Source organism: Pinus tabuliformis, chromosome 4_1, assembly GCF_031772625.1.
Source record: "Pinus tabuliformis cultivar Carrire ecotype Pingquan chromosome 4_1, CPIR1, whole genome shotgun sequence".
Classification (NCBI taxonomy): Eukaryota; Viridiplantae; Streptophyta; class Pinopsida; order Pinales; family Pinaceae; genus Pinus; species Pinus tabuliformis.
In genome coordinates this window covers 579,138,510-579,147,187 of record NC_142303.1, presented here as the reverse complement: position 1 = coordinate 579,147,187, position 8,678 = coordinate 579,138,510, and the positions used below count along the sequence as shown (strand labels likewise).

The window sequence follows — 8,678 nt, the reverse complement described above, 5'->3', positions numbered from 1 at the left end:
TAAGGGATTTTTTTTTTCCTTTCACTCTGTACTGTCACAAAATAATCTCCTCATTTTAGAATCTTCTATGTTTATTTTATATTTTCTTTGAAGATACTTACTGTTTGTTAAGAAAGGAAAATGGTATCTTCTTAGTTAACTAAAGAGAAAAATGTTCTATGCACTAGGATCCTATGTGTTCATCATAGCAGTCCTATTATCATGAGACTAACATTCATCTAATGCAATTATACTTTTATACCAATACAAAAAAAAGAAACACATGTTATTAGATGAGAATGATAGACTATTTAGTGCACTATCATTCTTGAAGTAAAAATTTCCTTGATGATGATTGATTTGTGACATATTTTTCCAAGTAATGAACATGCAAAGACTATTGTTTATATTTTTTAACTCACAAACTGTAGTCTTTTAATGAGTTTGTGTTATTACCTTCTTTCTTTTTTCATCACATAGGAAATTAAGTTTCAATACATATTTATCTTCCATTCATTTTCATTTTTCATTTTGTACGATTTCAAATAATTGCTTACCAATTCAACATTATTAGAATTGTCAATTGTAGAATAAAGTGCAACAACTACTACAATAGTTATGATCCAAAATTAGGTGAAAAACCTACACATAACGAGGAAGCACCGCATTTTAAAGTTGCTAGTTTATTTGAACTCGAGGAATTGGAGAAGTATATACCTTTTAGAAAAGCGATGTATGAGAAAACAAAAGAATTTGATGTAAATATTAATGATTTTGATATAGCTATTCATAGAGCTTTTTCTCATGTGAAGCCTACAAAATATGAATTACATTAAATATGATTGAGTTAGATAGATGCATCAACACAACGTTTGAGAAAAAAAAATTCTTTAGTTAAACATCACACGCCTTTGGGGGTTCCTTTCCAACTAGTTTCCCCTTGGGATGTCATAAGACCTTTGTGGTAAAACATGATAAAAAAAATGCAAAAATATTTGCAATAGTGTATAATAAGAACCTAGAGTAAAATTACTCTTGATTTTTCTTTTCCAAAACATGGAAAATTAGTATATTATAATTTAACTAAATATTTTTCTTATTATTATATATATTTTTATAAATTATCAAGGAATCACCATTATTTCACAATGTTTTCTATTTTTTAAGAAGATTATAATGCAATGAAAGATTCACCAAAAAATTATATATGTATATTATATCAGAGAAAAAATATCCTATACAATTTTCTATATACCATGGGGATTCGTTGATTTATTATACATATAAATTGGGGGGTTTCTTAAAATTTTCCATGGATAACATCATCATCTTGAATCCTATTGGTTCTTTAAAATTGATTTTTGTTAGGGCATCTTTTGTTTTGAGGCCTATTTTTTACCTCAAAATTCCCCTAATGTATATGACTCCTTACAAGTTGTGGTTTTGTGATTTTGAAAGTTATGATGGTAGTGTTGTTTTCTTCGGAGATGGCTCAACATCCAAATTCCTTGGATGAGGAAAATTCATGCTAAAGCTTAAAGGTGGAAGGATTATATCACTTCCTTGTGTTATACACATCCAATATTGGTTAGAAATTTGATTTCTATAAACAAGATGAGCAATGCAGGTGTAAAAAACATGTTTGAAAAGGATACACGCAGGATGGTTTGAGGAGTTATGGTATTGTTAAGGGGATTTTGGATTGGAACATTTTGTAAGCTATTTGGAAGAATTGTTAGTTATGGGTTCAATAGTTCCATTGCTCTTAAGAGAGGAGAAAGAAAAGGAAAAACCCCAATATCCTCTAGACAAAAGATTGTGGTGTGGCATCTAAGACTGGTACATATGAAAGAGAAGGGTCCTCAAGTCATACACAATAATGGTATGGTAGAAAGTATGTCTAATTATTATTTGGACTTTGAAATATATGAACATTATTTATATGGAAGTATAATATGTAAGATTCTCCTCTAATCTACGAAATTAGAGGGAATACTACAACTAGTGCACAATGATGTGTTTCAATATGTGTTAAGTCCATCATTACTCCCCAAGGATTAAATGGATTTATTTCCGCGGGAAGAAATACGAAGTATTTGATAAATTCAAAGAGTTTAAGGATATTCAAAATATCAGATTGAGAGAAAAAATAAGGCGCTAAGGATATATAATAGTGGAAAATTATGTGGGAATGAATTTGAAGAATTATGTAAGAAATGCATTATAAGAATACAAAATAATACTCCATACACACCTCGTGAAAATGGCATTGTAGAAGGGATGAATAGGATATGGATTGAGAAATCAAGGAGCATGCTCAGTGGTGTTGAGTTAGGACAGGGATTCTAAGTAGAGGAAATGGACATTGCTTGTGAATTAGTAAATAGGTCACGCTCATCAATGTTGGATACTAATACTCCACATGAGGTATGGAATTGTAAGAAACCTTATCTCAAAAATCTTAGGGTATTTGGTTGTGGTACTTATGTGCATGTTCCAAAGGAGAATGGGAGTAAAATAGACAAGAAAACATAAAAGTATATCTTTATTGGATATAAAGATGGACTGGAAGGTTATAAGCATTGGAAACCAAAAAATAAGAAGATAGTCTATAGTTGATATGTGGTATTTAGAGAAGTCAAATATGTTGTCAAAAAGGATGTCTTACACAGAGAAAAGGATATGAAAATTACAAATCTTGAATTAAAGGATGATGAATCAAACTCTATAGAAGAACATGAATCAAAAGAAGAAGAACCATAGACTCTGGCACTAAGGATATCAATTCAGGAAAGAAGGAAACCATAAATTTATACTCGACATGATTTCCATTCAAAAAATTTCTTGTTTATTATTGATGGTGATCCTAGAATTTTTAGGGAGGTAGTGGATTTAGAGAATGGAAAAAATTGAAGAAAGTCCATGGATGAAGAAATTCTAATGATGAACAAGAATGCAACTTGGTTTCTAGAGGAGATGTTATCTGGAAGAGAGACCAATGTTGGTTAATGGGTGTCGAAGAAGAAGCTAAATCCAGAAGGAAGAATGGAGGAATGGAAATCATAGTTTTTAGAAAAGGGTTATTCCTAGTTAGAGGGAATAGAATTTGGTGATATTTTTTCTTTTATTCCTAAGTTAACTTTTATTAGATTTCTTTTATTTATTTTTGTTGCATTTAATCATGAATTAAAACAGGCGGATGTGAAGAAAACATTCCTTCGTAGCTATTTGGAAGAATAAACCTACATGAAGCAAAGAGAAGGATTTGTTGTGAAAAGAAAGAAAGAGTTGGTATACAAGCTCAAAAAGTCCATGTATGGGTTAAATAAATCACCAATGATGTGGTATAAAGAATTTAATACTTATATGTTGGTACTTGTAACATCCCCTGGTCACTTAACTAGGGTAATACCAACACCACCAACACCATTACCATAGTCATAAATGATACATATACATAGCATGAAATAATATCATGTAATAAAAACCATAAACCATAAACCATGGGCATGGATAAAACAAGTTTCAGATACTTATCTATTAAAATATGTCGACTAGTTGTAGAACCTGGATGTACCACCTAGCCATAGACCATGTTGTCCCACCTCTCTCAGCAGTTGGTCAACCCCAAACTAGGGCCATGAGTCCACTATGTAAGTAGCTACTCAAGTAAATTACATGTTTAGTATTGAATATGAACAAGACCAAGATACCAAACCATGATAATTGAAAACCAATAAGATTACATACCTCATCATCCCCAAACCCAAGTAGTGTACCCCCATCATTTCTCTCACAATCCCTTATGTTGTGTGACTACATCTAGGGGTATAACTGAGCTGAGAAGGGATGTCTTACAGCCTTGTGGCTTCCAAGAGTTCTTGCTACCCTAAAGGATCTCAAGGTACCCTCTAGGCCCATACAGTGACCCTTTTCCCTCAGGGATATAGCCTTCCATGATGCAACCCAAGGAAAACTGCCCTCATACCCTAGCCCACCAAGACTCCTTGGGGTACATTAGCTAAGGAGATTTTGGTTCTTCCTAGAATTAGGTCCACCATCATCCCTTAGTAGTTTTTGATGGCAAGGAAGTTGAATCTCTTTTATTCCATTCCTTTAACCTTTTATTTATAATATAAGTTTATAATAGTTGATTATTATTCCCAAAGGTGACATTAGGAATATTTTAACCATAATAGTGATTTGACTTAGGGACCATGTCTGATTTTTTCCACCTAACCTTTCTCTTTTTGTGGATTCTTAGCCCACTATACTATTTTTTTCCCTTGGCTTAGAGCCATGATGTCATTTATTATTACATGTGCACTTTATACATTACATTTCTCAATATTGTTGGCCTTTTAACACACAAGCACTCTAGCTTGACCACACAAACACCTTACCCCTAAAACACATTAGTAGACTATCCGAATAGCCCTAAAACACATTAGTAGACTAGCCCACTGGCCTAACCCACAGAGGCACATAGGCCTCAATAGAAACTAGCACACTCACCCAATGATAATGAATACAAGTACATACACGCATCATCTTAGGGGTGTCATAAGATCTATCTCACATGCTCACTCTGTCACCCTCTTTTCCTCTTCCCCTCTCTTCCTCTTTCCCTCTCTCACACTCTCTCCCTCTCTTCCTCTTCCCTTTCCCTTCCTCTTTCTGTCTCTACTCCTCTTTCCCCCTCTCTTCCTTCCCCACTATACCCTCTTCATTCCCCCCACCGCCTCTCTCTCTCCATCTATTGTCTCTCCTTCACTCCCTCTCTCTCTACATCCTCTATTCACTCCCTTCCTCTATTTCACTATCCCTCCCTTAATACCCCCATCTCTCCCTCCTCCCTCCCTCTTAGAGACTATAGACATAATAGAATGCATGTGCTTTTAAAATTGTACATGTTGTTTTAAAAGTTCACACATGTTTTTCAAAATGCACACACGTTCTTGAAATTATGCATGTACCTTTGGAAATGTACATGCATTCTTAGAAGCACACATGCACTTCAGAAAATGTGCATATGTTCCTGAAAAATCCATGATGGTAAGCATTTTTGTTGTTTTGAGGGGCATTGAGGCTATAGGATTGGGAGTGCATGTATTTTTTTAAGAATACGCGCCCGTTATTGTGGGAACACATTTGTGATGACCCCATTTCCACTTTTGATACCATCATTATCTTGCATGCACCTAGATGTGGCACATAGTTAGATGAATTGTTCCTTTCATGAGGAAACTAAAATAATAGACCACCATGGAAGAGAAAGTATTGGACTAATGACCTATTTGAGAGTGCACCATCTTAGAACTAGAGTTTTGTTATAGCACTAGAGTTTCTTTGTCATGTACTTATGTGATGCAACATTTCTACGATTTGTAAACCCTATGAAAGACTAATGTTTTTATGTGGATCTTATGTGATACAAACTAGATGTTTGTTCTGGTGAAGGCACTCCATTATTGATGCTTGATTATTGTGGTTCTTTGGTGGTGGCTACACTTTTTATGGTTTTTCCATTATTAATGCTTGATTATTGTGGTTCTTTGGTGGTGGCTACAATTTTTATGGTTTCCCTAACTAGGGTTCCTAAGAGCTTATAGACTATATGGTCGTGTTATAGGTTGTATGTATTTAATGTAATTCATTTCTTTTATCTATACTATAAAGTTTCTACTTCTCCTAAAATGTGTAATATCACATTTTATCTCTAATTTACATTTACTTCTTAACTAAATAATTTTTAATAAGTGTTGTTCAAGTTAATTTGACATAGAGTTAATTTGACATAGAATAAGAATGAATTTTTTAAGTGATTTAACATATACTTAGAAGACAAGAGTGTATTCACAATTGTAAATAAACTAATCTCCAATCTAATATATGGTTGGAAAAGTGTGCCCTTAGGGTAACTTCAAACCTGTTGCTACTTAATATATAATAGCCGGTGTCTCGGGCTAGTTAGCGCGTTGGGCTGCAGAGAAGTAAAATAATATTCATTTCTAATACTATAAAATATATATATAACGAATAATCCATAAAATTTAGATTGAAAAAATCTTCAATGCAAACCAAAGCTTCTACATTTGCAGAAAAGGTCCTAATTCATAACTTTCTGCATCTTCAACAATTATCTATACCACACACGTATGATAAGGTGGAGAGATTGCTTGTTGTGATCATACTCGAGTTTGAGAAGCTTATTTTTTTGGTACCTGATTTGTTTGGATTGGATTTGATGGTGATATTGTACACCATTTTCATTCATAATTGTTGAATCTTCCCATCTAAAATGCATCATTTTTCAAAAATAGGAGACGTTAATACGAAAATGTTCCCATTCCATGAAGGGAGACCTTAATACCTGCAGGCCTAGTACATGTATCTGTATAGTTAATGAAGGTAAGTAATCCGCCATTGTCCCATTACCTTTGAAAGTAACTAATTCCCAGCTGCTGCAGCATTACAAACAGCTTTTAAAGTCCACTGAAATTCCTATGAGACCACCAGTTGTCACCCCATGCTCATACTTTCCCCCATAAAGAAGAAAGAGGACGAGAAAGATCTAACAAATGGTGGAGCCATTGGGATCCTCACCTCTCACGACAGTAGATGATGAGTATCCTTCATAAGGCCCATACCCATAATGGGGTTTCACTTGATGATGATACACAACTGTCGGAGTCTCTGCAGCCACCTTCTCTTCTTTGGCAGTGTTACAGGGAAAAGTGTCTATTTAGAACTGCTCTATCCCACTAAGGTGTGACAGCTGCCTTAGAAACAAACAGAGAAAAACTACTTTTGTATTTCCTTTATGAACTATGGATAGAGAGGAATAGAAAGAACCAACCTGTGTCTTGCGCTAATCCTTTGATCCAATCCCTCTCTTCTTTGATAGTCTCCAGCTAGCTGCTCCCTTACTTGCCCAACTTCACAAAGTACCTGTAAGATCACAGAAGAAGAACACTATACAAAGACATGGATCTATATTCATAAACAACTTAGGATCAGATTTAAGTTAACCATACAAATGTAACAAGCATCAATGATACAAAAGCATGGAGGAAAACTCAAATAGTTTTTATTGATAAATAAGAAAAGATACAGGAGGAGTTACAACCGGTGGTTCCTGACCCAGCATCAACCTCCCAGCAAAGAAGCCCCTCTTCACCTCAAACAAAGCATAGATCACCCAATACTCTGATGTTTGTCTCAAAAACCAACAGCAATTCCTTACAATATGCAAAATTCCAGCCTCTGGATCTCTGGGATGAGGGATCCATATATAGATATCTGTAAGGAGGATGAGTCAGCTTGTGATTTGATTAGTGGCTTCTCTCTGTCAGTTCTTGCTTCCACTTGGAGACTGAAGGCCTCTTACTCATCCTTGGTCGAATTCAGTGAGGCAAGTGTCACAGGAGAATATTCTGGAAGCTTCAATTGTCTCTCCACCTTGCGGAATGACACTGCCATTTGTCATTTCTCGCCCATCGCACCCCACAGAAGGGACTTTTGAAATGCAACGCACCCTCACAATGTATTTAGGTGCAATGCAAAGCACCTAGCCAGTGGAGCAACTGAAATGATCCTGTTTTGACTTATTCTGAGCAGTTTTTGGTGGAGAACTTCTGGGAGAAGCTGTAATCTGTTGACCTTGTTCCTTTAGGGATTAGAACAACACTTTTAGGGACTTAGGAGCCCTTGGTTTATGGACATTTCATGCTTAGAGTTGTAGGGCACAAAAATGCCTATAACAGGCAGGACCCACGCTCAGCAGCTCTCTGAATCCAAGTTTCATCAGTTTCTTTGCCAGAACCATGGGATCTGCTTCTCCGATCACAGTTATTGCCCTCCGTTGCATATCAGCTGCAACAGACTCTACGCTTGCAATCAAATATCATATCACTACTCAAAACCCAGAATTGCAATATGATATCACTACTAAAAACCTAGAATTGCAATGCATAAAATATTGGATTGATTGTTTACCTTCAACAGCTGTCATTGCCCTTCTCTTGCTTTTCTCGTTCTCCATCGCCACTTTCAGCACCATTTTCTGCAAATATAACACATGCAGTTTCATCATCGTCAGTGAGTTGTTTCGATAATTCATGACATACCTTTATATTTGACAGCCTTCGTAAACTATCCGTGATACGTATAGAAGGGAAGCGGAATCGAATTGGCAATGGGAGCCTTCGGTTTCTTGTTAGTGAAAAATCAAAAGTCACGGGTTTAGAGGATTTGGCATGAATGAGGGAGGGCCGACACATATAAATCCGTGTGCTTTGTGTAGAAGAAGAGCAGTGCTACGCGGGTGGCGGCGCATTTCAATTTTCAACGCGTCGGCAGGACTCCCAAGTCAGTACGCGGCAGAATATTTGAGGACAGGTAAAAGTAGCTGCCATAGGTGGTGGGTTCCACGAGTAGTTGAGCGGGGCTTCTTAAAGTCCTCACGTCTGTTCAAATTTCTGAAGGCGTCATTTATAGGCCAGTAGTCTAGTTGGATATAAGTAATATGAAAGCAAGTCTCATCATCCAACTTTGGCCTCTGGAGTTTTGGTGTTTAGAATCTATTTGCAATAATCTCACTTGTATTCAGTAGAAAGTTTATTTTGAACTCTTTCCAGTGCTATGAATTTTCTAATTTGCAGATCTTTTAACCATTTTGACTACAAAGCCCTGAGATT

At 35.8% G+C, this 8,678-nt stretch overlaps 1 pseudogene; it reads right to left on the bottom strand.

The window, feature by feature from the left end:
* Positions 1 to 6,553: 6,553 nt before the first annotated feature.
* Positions 6,554 to 8,044, bottom strand: LOC149177253 (heavy metal-associated isoprenylated plant protein 12-like; annotated as a pseudogene).
* Between the last annotated feature and the right edge of the window lie 634 nt (positions 8,045 to 8,678).